The sequence below is a fragment of the Lepisma saccharinum genome, chromosome 28 (assembly GCF_977018435.1).
Source record: "Lepisma saccharinum chromosome 28, izLepSacc3.1, whole genome shotgun sequence".
Classification (NCBI taxonomy): domain Eukaryota; kingdom Metazoa; phylum Arthropoda; class Insecta; order Zygentoma; family Lepismatidae; genus Lepisma; species Lepisma saccharinum.
This window is the reverse complement of record NC_139256.1, coordinates 53164811-53183899: the sequence shown is the minus strand read 5'-3', so window position 1 is coordinate 53183899 and position 19089 is coordinate 53164811.

Here is a 19089-nt window from a genome sequence, read left to right as displayed (position 1 = left end):
AAACGTGAGGCCATAGGTTGTATTACATTGTTTCAACAATCAAAGTGGTTATTTCAAATCTCCACGACGACGACTATATTCATGCACAAATAGAATGTTAACTTTATTGTTATGTGAGTTTCCATGGTAACTAAGCATGAATATTACACATGGATTAAAATTTCCCGATGGCCAATAGAGAGCTTCGACCTGATTACATTGATTGTAAAATCACTTCTGTATCTCCTATAGTAACGGAGATATGCGAGTTTGAAATTTTATATAATGTTATCGTAAAACGTGAGGCCATAGGTTGTATTACATTGTTTCAACAATCAAAGTGGTTATTTCAAATCTCCACGACGACGACTACAATCATGCTTAAATAGATTGTTTACTTTTTTGTTATGAGAGTTTCCTTCTTAAGTAAGCATGAATATTACACATTGATTAAATGTTTCTGTATGAGCCAATAGAGAGATTCGACCTGATTACATAAAGTGTAAAATCATTTTTGTATCTTCTATAATAACGGAGATATGCGAGTTTGAACTTTTATACAATGTTATCGTAAAACTTGAGACCATAGGTTGTATTACATTGTTTCAACAATGAAAGTTGTTATTTCAAATCTCCACGACGACGACTACATTCATGCACAAATAGATCGTTAATTTTATTGTTATGTGAGTTTCCATGGTAACTAAGCATGAATATTACACATGGATTAAATTTTTCAAGATGGCCAATAGAGAGCTTCGACCTGATTACATTGAGTGTAAAATCACTTCTGTATCTCCTATTGTAACGGAGATATGCGAGTTTGAAATTTTATATAATGTTATTGTAAAACCTGAGGCCATAGTTTGTATTACATTGTTTCAACAATCAAAGTTGTTATTTCAAAACTCCACGATGACGACTACATTCATGCACAAATAGATTGTTAACTTTATTGTTATGGGAGTTTCAATGGTAACTAAGCATGAATATTACACATGCATTAAAATTTCACGATGGCCAATAGAGAGCTTCGACCTGATTAAATTAAGTGTAAAATCACTTCTGTATCTTCTATAACAACGGAGATATGCGAGTTAGAACCTTTATACAATGTTATCGTAAAACGTGAGGCCATATGTTGTAATACATTGTTTCAACAATCAAAGTTGTTATTTCAAATCTCCACGACGACGATTACATTCATGCACTAATAGATTGTTAAATTTATTGTTATGTGAGTTTCCATGGTAACTTAGCATGAATATTACACGTGGATTAAAAATTTCCCGATGGCCAATAGAGAGCTTCTACCTAATTACATTAAGTGTAAAATCACTTCTGTATCTTCTATAATAACGGAGATATGCGAGTTTGAACATTTATTCAATGTTATCGTAAAACGTGAGGCCATAGGTTGTATTACATTGTTTCAACAATCAAAGTGGTTATTTCAAATCTCCACGACGACGACTAAAATCATGCACAAATAGTTTGTTTTCTTTATTGTTATGAAAGTTATCATGGTAACTAAGCATGAATATTACACATGGATTAAAATTTCCCTATGGCCAAAAGAGAGCTTCGACCTGGTTACATTGAGTGTAAAATCACTTCTGTAACTCCTATAGTAACGGAGATATGCGAGTATGAAGTTTTATATAATGTTATCGTAAAACGTGAGGCCATAGGTTGTATTACATTGTTTCAACAATCAAAGTGGTTATTTCAAATCTCCACGACAACGAATACAATCATTCTAAAATAGATTGTTTACTTTATTGTTATGAGAGTTTCCATGGTAACTAAGCATGAATATTACTCATGGATTAAATTTTTCAAGATGGTCAATAGAGAGCTTCGACCTGATTACATTGAGTGTAAAATCACTTCTCTATCTCCTATTGTAACGGAGATATGCGAATTTGAAATTTTATACAATGTTATCGTAAAACGTGAGGCCATAGTTTGTATTACATTGTTTCAACAATCAAAGTGGTTATTTCAAAACTCCACGATGACGACTACATTCATGCACAAATAGATTGTTAACTTTATTGTAATGGGAGTTTCCATGGTAACTAAGCATGAATATTACACATGGATTAAAATTTCCCAATGGCCAATAGAGAGCATCGACCTGATTACATTAACTGTAAAATCACTTCTGTATCTTCTATAATAACGGAGATATGCGAGTTTGAACCTTTATACAATGTTATCGTAATACGTGAGGCCATAGGTTGGATTACATTGTTTCAACACTCAAAGTTGTTATTTCAAATCTCCACGACGACGACTACTTTCATGCACAAATAGATTGTTAATTTTATTGTTACGAGATTTTCCATGGTAACCAAGCATGAATATTACATATGGATTAAATTTTTCCCGATGGCCAATAGAGAGCTTCGACCTGATTACATTGAGTGTAAAATCACTTCTGTATCTCCTATAGTAACGGAGATATGCGAGTTTGAAATTTTATATAATGTTATCGCAAATCGTGAGGCCATAGGTTGTATTACATTGTTTCAACAATCAAAGTGGTTATTTCAAATCTCCACGACGACGACTACAATCATACACTAATAGATTGTTAACTTTAATGTTATGAGATTTTAAATGGTAACCAAGCATGAATATTACACATGGATTAAATTTTTCCCGATGGCCAATAGAGAGCTTCGACCTGATTACATTGAGTGTAAAATCACTTCTGTATCTTCTATAACAACGGAGAAGTGCGAGTTAGAACTTTTATACAATGTTATCGTGAAAGGTGAGGCCATAGGTTGTAATACATTGTTTCAACAATCAAAGTTGTTATTTCAAATCTCCACGACGACGACTAAAATCATGCACAAATAGTTTGTTTTCTTTATTGTTATGAAAGTTATCATGGTAACTAAGCATGAATATTACACATGGATTAAAATTTTACTATGGCCAAAAGAGAGCTTCGACCTGGTTACATTAAATGTAAAATCACTTCTGTATCTTCTATAATAACGGAGATATGCGAGTTTGAACTTTTATAAAATGTTATCGTAAAAAGTGAGGCCATAGGTTGTATTACATTGTTTCAAAAATGAAAGTTGTCATTTCAAATCTCCATGACGACGACTACATTCATGCACAAATTGAATGTTAATTTTATTGTTATGTGAGTTTCCATGGTAACTAAGCATGAATATTACACATGGATTAAAAATTTCGCGATGGCCAATAGAGAGCTTCGACCTGATTACATTGAGTGTAAAATCACTAATGTATCTCCTATAGTAACGGAGATATGCGAGTTTGAAATTTTATATAGTGTTATCGTAAAACGTGAGGCCAAAGATTGTATTACATTGTTTCAACAATCAAAGTGGTTATTTCAAATTTCCACGACGACGACTACATTCATGCACAAATAGAATGTTAACTTTATTGTTATGTGAGTTTCCATGGTAACTAAGCATGAATATTACACATGGATTAAATATTTCCAGATGGCCAATAGAGAGCTTCGACCTGATTACATTGAGTGTAAAATCACTTCTGTATCTCTTATAGTAACGGAGATATGCGAGTTTGAAATTTTATATAGTGTTATCGTAAAACGTGAGGCCATAGGTTGTATTACATTGTTTCAAAAATGAAAGTTGTTATTTCAAATCTCCACGACGACGACTACATTCATGCACTAATAGATTGTTAATTTTATTGTTATGTGAGTTTCAATGGTAACTAAGCATTAATATTACACACGGATTAAAAATTTCCCGATGGCTAATAGAGAGCTTCGACCTGATTACATTAACTGTAAAAACACTTCTGTATCTTCTATAATAACGGAGATATGCGAGTTTGATCTTTTATACAATGTTATCGTAAAACGTGAGGCCATAGGTTGTTTTACATTGTTTCAACAATCAAAGTTGTTATTTCAAATTTCCACGACGACGAATACATTCATTCACAAATACATTGTTAACTTTATTGTTATGTGAGTTTCCATGGTAACTAAGCATGAATATTACACATGGATTAAAAATTTCGCGATGGCCAATAGAGAGATTCGACCTGATTACATTGAGTGTAAAGTCACTTCTGTATCTCCTATTGTAAGGGAGATATGCGAGTTTGAAATTTTATATAATGTTATCGTAAAACGAAAGGCCATAGGTTGTATTACATTGTTTCAACAATAAAAGTGGTTATTTCAAATCTCCACGACGACGACTACAATCATGCACAAATAGATTGTTTACTTTATTGTTATGAGAGTTTCCATGGTAACTTAGCATGAATATTACACATGGATTAAATTTTTCCAGATGGCCAATAGAGAGCTTCGACCTGATTACATTGAGTGTAAAATCACTTCTGTATCTCCTATAGTAACGGAGATATGCGAGTTTGAAATTTTATATAGTGTTATCGTAAAACGTGAGGCCAAAGATTGTATTACATTGTTTCAACAACCAAAGTGGTTATTTCAAATCTCCACGACGACGACTACAATCACGCTTAAATAGATTGTTTACTTTTTTGGTATGAGAGTTTCCTTGGCAACTAAGCATTAATATTACACACGGATTAAAAATTTCCCGATGACTAATAGAGAGCTTCGACCTGAATACATTAACTGTAAAATCAGTTCTGTATCTTCAATATTAACGGAGATATGCGAGTTTGAACTTTTATACAATGTTATCGTAAAACGTGAGGCCATAGGTTGTATTACATTGTTTCAACAATCAAAGTGGTTATTTCAAATCTCCACGACGACGACTATATTCATGCACAAATAGAATGTTAACTTTATTGTTATGTGAGTTTCCATGGTAACTAAGCATGAATATTACACATGGATTAAAATTTCCCGATGGCCAATAGAGAGCTTCGACCTGATTACATTGATTGTAAAATCACTTCTGTATCTCCTATAGTAACGGAGATATGCGAGTTTGAAATTTTATATAATGTTATCGTAAAACGTGAGGCCATAGGTTGTATTACATTGTTTCAACAATCAAAGTGGTTATTTCAAAACTCCACGATGACGACTACATTCATGCACAAATAGATTGTTAACTTTATTGTTATGGGAGTTTCAATGGTAACTAAGCATGAATATTACACATGCATTAAAATTTCACGATGGCCAATAGAGAGCTTCGACCTGATTAAATTAAGTGTAAAATCACTTCTGTATCTTCTATAACAACGGAGATATGCGAGTTAGAACTTTTATACAATGTTATCGTAAAACGTGAGGCCATATGTTGTAATACATTGTTTCAACAATCAAAGTTGTTATTTCAAATCTCCACGACGACGATTACATTCATGCACTAATAGATTGTTAAATTTATTGTTATGTGAGTTTCCATGGTAACTTAGCATGAATATTACACGTGGATTAAAAATTTCCCGATGGCCAATAGAGAGCTTCTACCTAATTACATTAAGTGTAAAATCACTTCTGTATCTTCTATAATAACGGAGATATGCGAGTTTGAACATTTATTCAATGTTATCGTAAAACGTGAGGCCATAGGTTGTATTACATTGTTTCAACAATCAAAGTGGTTATTTCAAATCTCCACGACGACGACTAAAATCATGCACAAATAGTTTGTTTTCTTTATTGTTATGAAAGTTATCATGGTAACTAAGCATGAATATTACACATGGATTAAAATTTCCCTATGGCCAAAAGAGAGCTTCGACCTGGTTACATTGAGTGTAAAATCACTTCTGTAACTCCTATAGTAACGGAGATATGCGAGTATGAAGTTTTATATAATGTTATCGTAAAACGTGAGGCCATAGGTTGTATTACATTGTTTCAACAATCAAAGTGGTTATTTCAAATCTCCACGACAACGAATACAATCATTCTAAAATAGATTGTTTACTTTATTGTTATGAGAGTTTCCATGGTAACTAAGCATGAATATTACTCATGGATTAAATTTTTCAAGATGGTCAATAGAGAGCTTCGACCTGATTACATTGAGTGTAAAATCACTTCTCTATCTCCTATTGTAACGGAGATATGCGAATTTGAAATTTTATACAATGTTATCGTAAAACGTGAGGCCATAGTTTGTATTACATTGTTTCAACAATCAAAGTGGTTATTTCAAAACTCCACGATGACGACTACATTCATGCACAAATAGATTGTTAACTTTATTGTAATGGGAGTTTCCATGGTAACTAAGCATGAATATTACACATGGATTAAAATTTCCCAATGGCCAATAGAGAGCATCGACCTGATTACATTAACTGTAAAATCACTTCTGTATCTTCTATAATAACGGAGATATGCGAGTTTGAACCTTTATACAATGTTATCGTAATACGTGAGGCCATAGGTTGGATTACATTGTTTCAACACTCAAAGTTGTTATTTCAAATCTCCACGACGACGACTACTTTCATGCACAAATAGATTGTTAATTTTATTGTTACGAGATTTTCCATGGTAACCAAGCATGAATATTACATATGGATTAAATTTTTCCCGATGGCCAATAGAGAGCTTCGACCTGATTACATTGAGTGTAAAATCACTTCTGTATCTCCTATAGTAACGGAGATATGCGAGTTTGAAATTTTATATAATGTTATCGCAAATCGTGAGGCCATAGGTTGTATTACATTGTTTCAACAATCAAAGTGGTTATTTCAAATCTCCACGACGACGACTACAATCATACACTAATAGATTGTTAACTTTAATGTTATGAGATTTTAAATGGTAACCAAGCATGAATATTACACATGGATTAAATTTTTCCCGATGGCCAATAGAGAGCTTCGACCTGATTACATTGAGTGTAAAATCACTTCTGTATCTCCTATAGTAACGGAGATATGCGAGTTTGAAATTTTATATAATGTTATCGCAAAACGTGAGGCCATAGATTGTATTACATTGTTTCAACAATCAAAGTGGTTATTTCAAATCTCCACGACGACGACTACATTCATGCACAAATAGATCGTTAACTTTATTGTTACGTGAGTTTCCATGGTAACTAAGCATGAATATTACACATGGATTAAATTTTTCAAGATGGCCAATAGAGAGCTTCGACCTGATTACATTGAGTGTAAAATCACTTCTGTATTTCCTATTGTAACGGAGATATGCGAGTTTGAAATTTTATATAATGTTATTGTAAAACTTGAGGCCATAGTTTGTATTACATTGTTTCAACAATCAAAGTTGTTATTTCAAAACTCCTGGATGACGACTACATTCATGCACAAATAGATTGTTAACTTTATTGTTATGTGAGTTTCAATGGTAACTAAGCATGAATATTACACATGCATTAAAATTTCACGAAGGCCAATAGAGAGCTTCGACCTGATTAAATTAAGTGTAAAATCACTACTGTATCTTCTATAACAACGGAGATATGCGAGTTAGAACTTTTATACAATGTTATCGTAAAACGTGAGGCCATAGGTTGTAATACATTGTTTCAACAATCAAAGTTGTTATTTCAAATCTCCACGAGGACGACTACATTCATGCACTAATAGATTGTTAAATTTATTGTTATGTGAGTTTCCATGGTAACTTAGCATTAATATTACACGTGGATTAAAAATTTCCCGATGGCCAATAGAGAGCTTCTACCTAATTACATTAAGTGTAAAATCACTTCTGTATCTTCTATAATAACGGAGATATGCGAGTTTGAACATTTATTCAATGTTATCGTAAAACGTGAGGCCATAGGTTGTATTACATTGTTTCAAAAATGAAAGTTGTTATTTCAAATCTTCACGACGACGACTACATTCATGCATGTTAATTTTATTGTTATGTGAGTTTCCATGGTAACTAAGCATGAATATTACACACGGATTAAAAAATTCCCGATGGCTAATAGAGGGCTTCGACCTGATTACATTAACTGTAAAATCACTTCTGTATCTTCTATAATAACGGAGATATGCGAGTTTGATCTTTTATACAATGTTATCGTAAAACGTGAGGCCATAGGTTGTAATACATTGTTTCAACAATCAAAGTTGTTATTTCAAATCTCCACGACGACGACTACATTCATGCACAAATAGATTGTTAATTTTATTGTTATGTGAGTTTCCATGGTAACTAAGCATGAATATTACACATTGAGTAAATGTTTCTGTATGAGCCAATAGAGAGCTTCGACCTGATTACATTGAGTGTAAAGTCACTTCTGTATCTCCTATTGTAAGGGAGATATGCGAGTTTGAAATTTTATATAATGTTATCGTAAAACGAGAGGCCATAGGTTGTATTACATTGTTTCAACAATCAAAGTGGTTATTTCAAATCTCCACGACGACGACTACAATCATGCACAAATAGATTGTTTACTTTATTGTTATGAGAGTTTCCATGGTAACTAAGCATGAATATTACACATGGAATAAATTTTTGCAAATGGCCAATAGAGAGCTTCGACCTGATTACATTGAGTGTAAAATCACTTCTGTATCTCCTATAGTAACGGAGATATGCGAGTTTGAAATTTTATATAGTGTTATCGTAAAACGTGAGGCCAAAGATTGTATTACATTGTTTCAACAATCAAAGTGGTTATTTCACATCTCCACGATGACGACTACATTCATGCACAAATAGATTGTTAATTTTATTGTTATGTGAGTTTCAATGGTAACTAAGCATGAATATTACACATGCATTAAAATTTCACGATGGTTAATAGAGAGCTTCGACCTGATTAAATTAATTGTAAAATCACTTCTGTATCTTCTATAATAACGGAGATATGCGAGTTTGAACTTTTATACAATGTTATCGTAAAACTTGAGACCATAGGTTGTATTACATTGTTTCAACAATGAAAGTTGTTATTTCAAATCTCCACGACGACGACTACATTCATGCACAAATAGATTGTTAATTTTATTGTTATTTGAGTTTCCATGGTAACTAAGCATGAATATTACACATGGATTAAATTTTTCAAGATGGCCAATAGAGAGCTTCGGCCTGATTACATTGAGTGTAAAATCACTTCTGTATCTCCTATTGTAACGGAGATATGCGAGTTTGAAATTTTATATAATGTTATTGTAAAACGTGAGGCCATAGTTTGTATTACATTGTTTCAACAATCACAGTTGTTATTTCAAAACTCCTGGATGACGACTACATTCATGCACAAATAGATTGTTAACTTTATTGTTATGTGAGTTTCAATGGTAACTAAGCATGAATATTACACATGCATTAAAATTTCACGATGGCCAATAGAGAGCTTCGACCTGATTAAATTAAGTGTAAAATCACTTCTCTATCTTCTATAACAACGGAGATATGCGAGTTAGAACTTTTATACAATGTTATCGTAAAACGTGAGGCCATAGGTTGTATTACATTGTTTCAAAAATGAAAGTTGTCATTTCAAATCTCCACGACGACGACTACATTCATGCACAAATAGATTGTTAATTTTATTGTTATGTGAGTTTCCATGGTAACTAAGCATGAATATTACACATGGATTAAAAATTTCGCGATGGCCAATAGAGAGCTTCGACCTGATTACATTAAGTGTAAAATCACTTCTGTATCTTCTATAATAACGGAGATATGCGAGTTTGAAATTTTATATAATGTTATCGTAAAACGAGAGGCCATAGGTTGTATTACATTGTTTCAACAATCAAAGTGGTTATTTCAAATCTCCACGACGACGACTACAATCATGCACAAATAGATTGTTTATTTTATTGTTATGAGAGTTTCCATGGTAACTAAGCATGAATATTACACATGGATTAAATTTTTCCAGATGGCCAATAGAGAGCTTCGACCTGATTACATTGATTGTAAAATCACTTCTGTATCTCCTATAGTAACGGAGATATGCGAGTTTGAAATTTTATATAATGTTATCGTAAAACGTGAGGCCATAGGTTGTATTACATTGTTTCAACAATCAAAGTGGTTATTTCAAATCTCCACGACGACGACTACAATCATGCTTAAATAGATTGTTTACTTTTTTCTTATGAGAGTTTCCTTGTTAAGTAAGCATGAATATTACACATTGATTAAATGTTTCTGTATGAGCCAATAGAGAGATTCGACCTGATTACATAAAGTGTAAAATTATTTCTGTATCTTCTATAATAACGGAGATATGCGAGTTTGAACTTTTATACAATGTTATCGTAAAACTTGAGACCATAGGTTGTATTACATTGTTTCAACAATGAAAGTTGTTATTTCAAATCTCCACGACGACGACTACATTCATGCACAAATAGATTGTTAATTTTATTGTTATGTGAGTTTCCATGGTAACTAAGCGTGAATATTACACATGGATTAAATTTTTCAAGATGGCCAATAGAGAGCTTCGACCTGATTACATTGAGTGTAAAATCACTTCTGTATCTCCTATTGTAACGGAGATATGCGAGTTTGAAATTTTATATAATGTTATTGTAAAACGTGAGGCCATAGTTTGTATTACATTGTTTCAACAATCAAAGTTGTTATTTCAAAACTCCTGGATGACGACTACATTCATGCACAAATAGATTGTTAACTTTATTGTTATGTGAGTTTCAATGGTAACTAAGCATGAATATTACACATGCATTAAAATTTCACGAAGGCCAATAGAGAGCTTCGACCTCATTAAATTAAGTGTAAAATCACTTCTGTATCTTCTATAACAACGGAGATATGCGAGTTAGAACTTTTATACAATGTTATCGAAAAACGTGAGGCCATAGGTTGTAATACATTGTTTCAACAATCAAAGTTGTTATTTCAAATCTCCACGACGACGACTACATTCATGCACTAATAGATTGTTAAATTTATTGTTATGTGAGTTTCCATGGTAACTTAGCATGAATATTACACGTGGATTAAAAATTTCCCGATGGCCAATAGAGAGAGTAGTATGATTTACGGGGGGATAAACCCGAGAAAGTACGAACCCCCCTCCAGCAGCTTTGGCCATACTTAAAACTTGCTCAACATGGCCATATGAGTTTTTTGCTCAAGTGTGGAACTCTTGCCTAATCCAAGGTTTTTGTAAAAATGCCCTCATGGATTCCATGAGAAAGTACGAACCCCCCTCAGATTGATGAGGCTACACTTACAGAAGGTACTTCTGTGAGATTGTTGTCCATAAATTTGTTAAAAATATGCCCCTCTTGTGGCCACACTTAAAACTAGGCCACCCACACACACATACACACATATTTATTTCTGGTTTAAGTTCAATTGGATACCAGCTTCAATTTGTTTATCTAATATTAAAACAATGTAATTCTTCTAGAATTGCTCCGTGACTCTCTCATTTCTTACATCATAAACATATGATTTTTCTCCTATGAGAATGACACTACATATGGTGTCATCGGGTAAAGCCTCGTGGAATTCACAGATAATTTTAATGTTTGTCCTGTCATTAACCACAACTTGTTTCCTTTTTGAAGTGTTGATTACAAACATGGGTCTCCGTGCTTTGAATTCATCTGGTGTGTAATACATATCCGTATTGCCTGTAGTGACCCTCTTGAAAGCCGAAAATGCCTCATATAATTTAAGAAAATCATCCTTGGACATGTCTAAATTGTAATTTTCTCTAGGAAATACCTCATTTCTGCCATTTTTAAGATATATGTTCTTGATGTTGCAGCTATCAAATTTGCTTGAATTTTTTTCCTGATTGTTGTGTCTCCCAGTCTGAAACAGTACCACCACAAAATCAGGCATGTCGTATTGAATGCTGGAGAATGAATTTGTGGCATCAAACTCATAATAAGAACCAGCGGCGGGCTTCTGTACGCATTGATATGTATAAAATTGCAGAGGAATCTGTGGATTTTTTATTATATCAGCTTTGTATTTAAGAGCATAGCTGGCCTCATATTCAACAACCGGGATTCTTAGCTCCATAGTCTGAATAATGCATTTGCCTTCATCAGGTAAGGTATTAGGCAGAGCTTCCCCTGTGGGGTTTATTGCACTGTACCTCATCAAAGCATTGTTATCATTTGCAGCTCTTCTAAATGTAATTCTTAAACCACCCTTCCACATAATATCTTTGTAATCCGAGAAGAATCCTGGCAACAGGCGCATTGGAAACAGCACTGTGTGGTTCTTAGATAATATTTTATCACCAGCTTCAAAACCACCGATTTTGTAGTAAGAAGCCTCGGTTTTGGATAATTTTAATGTGGCCAAAGCTGTGGAGGTAATACCGGGATAATCCACTCTGTTTATAACAACGCCATGCTTTCTGATCTCAATTTCAGAGAACAGATGCGGCACAAAATTATCTACCAATCTTATATTTGTATTTGCCGGATAATCTGTACCATCGAGCTTTACAACATCAAATTTAATGTATAGATCTGCTCTGTGGGGGTGTATAAAGCCATCCCCTACATCAAGATCAACCTCGATCTCCGTGTTGGGTTGATTTAAATTTGCAAATGTCCTCCTGTTTGGGGGGAATGATTGTAGCTCATAACTCTCAATATTTTCCATTGTATGTATTTTTATTTAAATGTTAATCTCTACGATTGCAGTTGTTGTGGCTCCAGCAAAATCAACTAATTCTTCTTTTTCATTAGTGACCATCAATTCAATGTAATCTATTCTATTATGGCACACAGGAAAATATAATGTTGGGGATGGATTGTAGATGATTGGCTCCATGAATTCGAAATTAGGTTTGAATGTTGCAATGATGCCTGTTTGTTTGTGAGTACCTATGCCATTTGATTTGGTGATCATACCCTCGGCCACATTACAGTGAATATTCAGAGTCTCTATGGCTAAGAATTTGGGTATATTCATAGCAGTGTGTTTGATGGCCGGTTCAAGTTTTGTGTTGTTCTCAAATCCTAACAGCTCTCCTATAGTACCCAGATGCACTGTTTCCGTAGCAGACACAATCTCTACTCTGTGAGTGACAGAATTTTGACTTAACACTACACCTCTGGGTAATTGAGCATTTAGAGTGGATAGATTATACTGCCCTGGAGTGATGACAATTTTTTGATCCCCTACTGCAATTGTGTTGTTGTGGTGCGTAATATTAGGGATCAGGTACATGCCGTAAAATGCTCTGAGAGATATTGTTTTGGGATACACTATATCATCATGTAATCTGAGCTTCAATATTGAATTTTGGCTGGTGAGATGGAATACCCCCATGATGTTTCAGATACCACAGGGCTTTTTGAAAATTTTCAATTGATGGTTTATTTATTTGAGACATATATCTAAGAACAGATAAACACAAATGTCCACAATTAACATCTTTGAAGTTTTGAACACGGGCATTATTGTAATAAAGATTAGCTGATTTTAGATATTTTACTAAATTTTCAGGTGGAACACCTCCAAATGAATCAAACACAAATGCCTCATTTTTTAAATATTTAAGATAACAGATCCAGTGAGTGCCCTGATTTTTGTACTCATCCAAATTAACAATGCCACACTCTTTGTTGAGTGGTTGTTCTGGTAAAGAATCAGACATGTACACACCTCTAAAATTTTTGATGCCCAGTGGCTTGATTAAAGCTTCAATATCTTGGTTTGTAAGCGGCACTTGTTTTTTTTAAACTTATTCATGACTCTTTTAACACCTTTGCCTTTTTTCTCCATTGCCAGGTTATGGCGCTTCTGCTCATCTAATTCTGCCCTATTTTTCTTGGCATCTATTACTGTTTTTGCTATGGCAGCTGATCCCCCAGCCAAGCTCCCAACAGCCCCGAGTGCTGCTAAGATGGCAGGGATGGTAAATATGAATCCCCCTGTATGCAATTTTTTTCTTGATTGCTGTAATTTTTTTAATTGGGGGGTACTAAGTAACAATTTCATACCATGTCCCTTTGCAAGACAAGAGCTTTTTTTCTTGCGCTGCTTTTTGGTTAAAAGACTGTCAATAGTTTTAAGAGATTTGAGACCTGCATAAGGTATTTGATACATAACACCCTTTGCCTTCATCCTATGTTTATTATATACATATTCACAACCCCCACCCCAGTTTTTGTTTGGTGCTCATAGCTATGGTGGTCCCCAATGCTGCTATTTTTTCACTCAAAGAAGCATCTTTGCTTACAAATCTACCAAATGCAGCCTCTTCTAATTTCTTGTCTGCAACATGTCTCTTGTCAAGATCAGAATGTGTGTTGTATGCTATGTCATGGTCTCTGCAAGCAGCATCTAGGGGATTAACACCAGGATCCCCTCTGTTTAATCTATGGTCCAATTTTGTACCGGGACCACAATACTGATAGCCTGGAATGTGTAGTTCAAATGGCAGCTTGTTTATAATGTCATTAACCAACCCCCGACCCTCAGAGATTATCCAAAATTTATGTGGTAGAGTATTAATAATTTTTATAAGATATCCAATCCCCTTAGTGTCATTCACTATAAAATTAGACAGTTTGGTGCTTATCATGTCCATAATTCCAACCTTCTCATTGTAAAAATTGTGGTTGCCAGCATTTTCCTCCCCAGCTATCACCAATAACCTATCTACAAGTTTCCTGACATCATCAACCCACACAAATTCTTTAGGCAGGGTGTTGTATTGTTTGATTCCACTGCCAGTCTTGATCTGTGACCATATGGGCTTGATTAAATTATTGTATTTTGCTCCACTGCTAGACTTGACTCTTTTTTGTGTGGGATCATTGTTCTGGTATAGAGCATCTGATTTTATTAATATTTCTTTTTAATGTTCATAATCTTGATCTGTATAGCTGCCAGGCCTTTTCCTAGTTATCAGTTCCCACAATCCAGGTGTTCCGGGGTACTTAACAAAAGCACCTTTTTCTCCGAGACGAGATTCTGAATAAACAATTATATCATCTCCCATAAAAGTTACTCTGAAATTACCAATTCTATGTATGATGCTGCCATCAAGCTCTGTGTCGGCATATAAGCCAAACACCTCATCTTTGTTGTCTTTAGGTGTGGTTAAATATTTTTGAGCAAGAAGACCCAATTCAATAGGATCCTGACTAGCTTCAATTCTTCTAGGAGCAACAGGACTAGGTGTATGAATACTGGAAAGTGGGGTGAATGGATAATCTAATATGTTCCTTGCAGCTACAGGCACAAGCTCCGTGATCAAATCTTGATTTTGCTCTGTAACAGTTTTGATATTCTTACCTAAATTATTAATAGCATCAATGACAGGCTGTTCTGTTTGTTTGTGTTTTTCATAAATTCCACGGTTCTCTGATTTCCATCCCTTAAATCTTTTTACAAGATAATCTCTTAACTTAAGATCATCAATGACTGGTCGTTTCATGGTTGTTTATTTATGTCTCAACGTCTAGAAAATCGTTGATTTTATTTCTGTATTTGCCAGTATTAGGTGTTCTTGTCATATCAATTGTGACAAACCCATAACTGTCCTGGCTCCAGCACCTGCTGCAAAACTTGGAAAAATCATTGTAGCTCAAGTCCCCACCTACATATTCATCATGTATGTGTTTGAGGTTGGTATGGTCTTGATGAAACACACATATAAAATTGCTGTTGTCTCGGATCAGTTGCTTCGGAATTTTAGAAAAAGTCTGTGCCAGGTAGAAGCAGTCAATGTTTTTGTGCCGGCCCTGTGTAAAGAAATTTCTAACCTTGTTTTGATTATCCAGTATAATGTCATCAAACACAACAACAGAATTATCGAGACATTCATCTAATGGCTTAACATCTGGTTCAAAAGTGGCAATATCCAATCCATCATATAGCTTCATTAGCTGCTGATATTTTAATTGTTCCAAGCTCTTAGAGAAGACATACAAGTGCCTGTTTTTCCAGTCTAACCAGTTGGGTGCCAATAAAAAATTATCAACCATTAGTGTAGTTTTACCACAAGCAGATGGCCCAACAATAAGACATCTAATATTATCAGGCAGCAAGTTGCCATTTCTCTTATTCTGTTGTTCAGGTTCTGGCAGCCTTTTTATAACATCCCAGGTGCTCATATTATCACTTTGTCTGCATCGATCCAGCTGTTTTCCGGATGACCCAGCCATTTGACAAATAACTTGTTGCCTTTTCTGCGGATGATTTTTTCTATGAGATATGTGTCAGGCTGTTTAGTTTTGCTGAGCTCTTGTTCATAGAACCGGCCTTTGAGAATTTCTCCTCGGTGATCTTTTATTATATATGTGTTAAGGGTCCCGGGTTTAACTTGAACCACTGTAAATAATTCAGTGCTCCAGTTTCTCGTAAAGCCTCTTTTGAATAAGTGCTTATATTTGCTGATTCTTACTTGGTCACCCACCCTGTATTTGGCCCTTCTTGTTGTTGGCTGGTATCTAGGATAATAAACAGTCCTGATCAATTTTTGCTCATCAGATGAAGTTACTTCAGAGGGTTTCATGTTGATTGTGGAATGGTCCGAGTTGTTATATTTATGTAGAAGTTCTGGAAGAATATTAAGCCATTTATAATTACCTTGGAGGGTAAATTGTTTATACATAAGATTTTTTAAGGTTCTGTTGAATCTCTCTACAATTGAGGCTTTGAGATCACTGTAACTCGAGTAATGTTGTATTGACTGGCTTTTAATAAATTGTTGGAACACTGAATTATAAAATTCTTTGCCATTATCTGTTTGCAAATAGCGCGGTGATCTTCCTGAATGATTGATGATTGTCCTGAGGGCTTCTGTAACACATGCCCCAGTCTTGGATTTGAGTGGCACAGCCCAGGCAAATTTTGAAAATGTGTCTATTACAGTGAGTAGATACTTGTAGCCCTTGTTGATTTTGTCTAAGTTTTTCAGCTGTAAACTTGCCATCTCAAACAAGTCGCTCTGCCATAAATCATCTATGCCTTTTGTGACTACTGGCAGTCTCTTATAATTATGTATGGCTTGTCTGTGTAATTCATCAACAATAATTTGTCTAGACATATTATGAAAACAAGAATATTGCAACTATGGGGTGTTCAGCAGCTGATACTACAGGATTTTCTAAATATAATTTGTCCCCTATTTGTATTTTAAATTCCAGAGAGCCATCATCTTCAACATAGGCTGTTTCTAATGTATTGGGGTCTGTAAAATCCTCCAACTCTACACTGGTGATTTTTGGTTTGTTGTCAGCATTTGTTATCGATAAGGTGGGGTAGTGGTGTGCCTGTGGTTGAAGCCAATATTTGATCTTGATTGGTCTCAATGTGCCCCCAACAAAAAACTGGTAATAAAATTGTGCAGGGGACAGCATATATATTTTCCCACCTGGTGTAAATTGTGAATCATATTCTTTGTTGGGGATGCTGTACAATTCAAGAATTACTGTATGTTTTGGATTCTCGATTATGCCTGTTATTTCTTTTTCTGCTGTAAGCAATTTGCTTGTTACAGATTCAAGGTGCTCATTGATGGTCCTAACAACATCATCATGGCCTGGCTTGATCTTTATGTCCACAGCAAGTCTCTTGTATTGTTGCACAATCTCTTGTAGCTGGGTGGCAAAAACAGACAGAGCATTTGCTTGATTGGATTCCATGGTTCCTAGCTGTTGCTTGATATTAGCTACAATTTGCTGCAAATTTTCAACAACTGCCAATTTTGAATTTTGAGCAGTAAGATCATGGACCTGTCTTCTGATATCCTCAAACAGGGCATGCAGTTCATTAATATGTTGATTGGTTGGTAGAGTGGCCACTGTCTGAGTAAGTTGTTTGATCTCTGCTTGGATATTCTTGATATCTTCTGATTTCAATATGCGATTCACAGCTCTCTTAATATTTTTAAGTTCCTGTGATGTAGGAAGATTTGATACTGTATTTTGCAAAAATTCAAGTGCCAATTTCACATTGTTTAATTCAGATGCATCAGCCACATTTTGCATAGCATTTTGGAGCAGGGCTATATCTGCCTGAGAGGGTGTTGATTGTTGTAAAATTTCAAGCTTTGTTTGGATATCATCGATCAAGTGATGAAAATGAGATAGTTCAGATTCAGTGTTGAGGTTTTCAAGCTTTGTGATTTGGTGCTGGACACTAACAAGTGTGTCTACAATACCAGGCAATCGGGATTCTAGTACATTTGCCAAATCACTTTGCACTGCTGCTATTGTACCCTCAAGATGGGTTATGGAACTTTGAATTTTTCCAAAATCTTCATATGTTTCAAGTTGCAGCTTAATATTTGCTACACTCCGAGTTATTGCATTCAAAGCATCAGAAGATGGCAAGTTGTTCATAAAATTTTCAAGTGTCTCAATTTTTTCTTTAACCTCGGCTATGGCATTGTTCAGAGGGTCCAGGTTAGGTATCTGGAGTGACTGAATCTGCTCCTTTAGAGTGGAAATCACTAGATCAAAATCTTCTTGTGATTTTACGCTTTTGACAATTGTTTGGAGTTGTGCCTGGACATTATTAATCTGCTCTTCCAATTGCTGTTTCAATTGCTCGGAGTTGTTAGCCTGGGTCTTAAATTTGGCTTGAAGAGCTGCTACAGCTTCTTCTAAACTTTGAAAATTATCTAATGTTGCCAGATCAGTATATTTCTGAAGCAGCACTTTGAGTTCAGAATCAATTTTAAGAAGAGGGTCCATGCATTGTGATTGTAAATTTGTAATTTCTAATTGAAGACTGGCATTGAGTGTGGTCTGTAAAGCTTGTAAATCACTTCTCAATTTCTTGACTCTGACATCAAGCATCAGAATCTCATCACTGTGATCTTCATGTCTTGTATGGCCAAATATATCATTAGGCATTTTCTTTTAATGGTTATTTATTATTGAATATCTGATTCTTAATTCTATAAAAAAGGGTATAAGCTTGTCATAGGATCCAGGGACCTCAATATATAAGCAGTCACCAGCAGAAACAGTATATACAGTGCCAGAAATCATGTTTGAGTGCTTGATTCTATAAATATTTCTCCCTACTGAAATTTTAACATCACCCTCAGGGGTTGTAATAAATTGCAATTGCCCACCTATAGGTAATTGGTAATGATTTAAATTATTGTTAAATATGTACAATATTTTACCTGTTTCATCATCATTATCTGTAAGTATGCTGTTCAGATGAATAATTAACAAGCCACTCAGCTT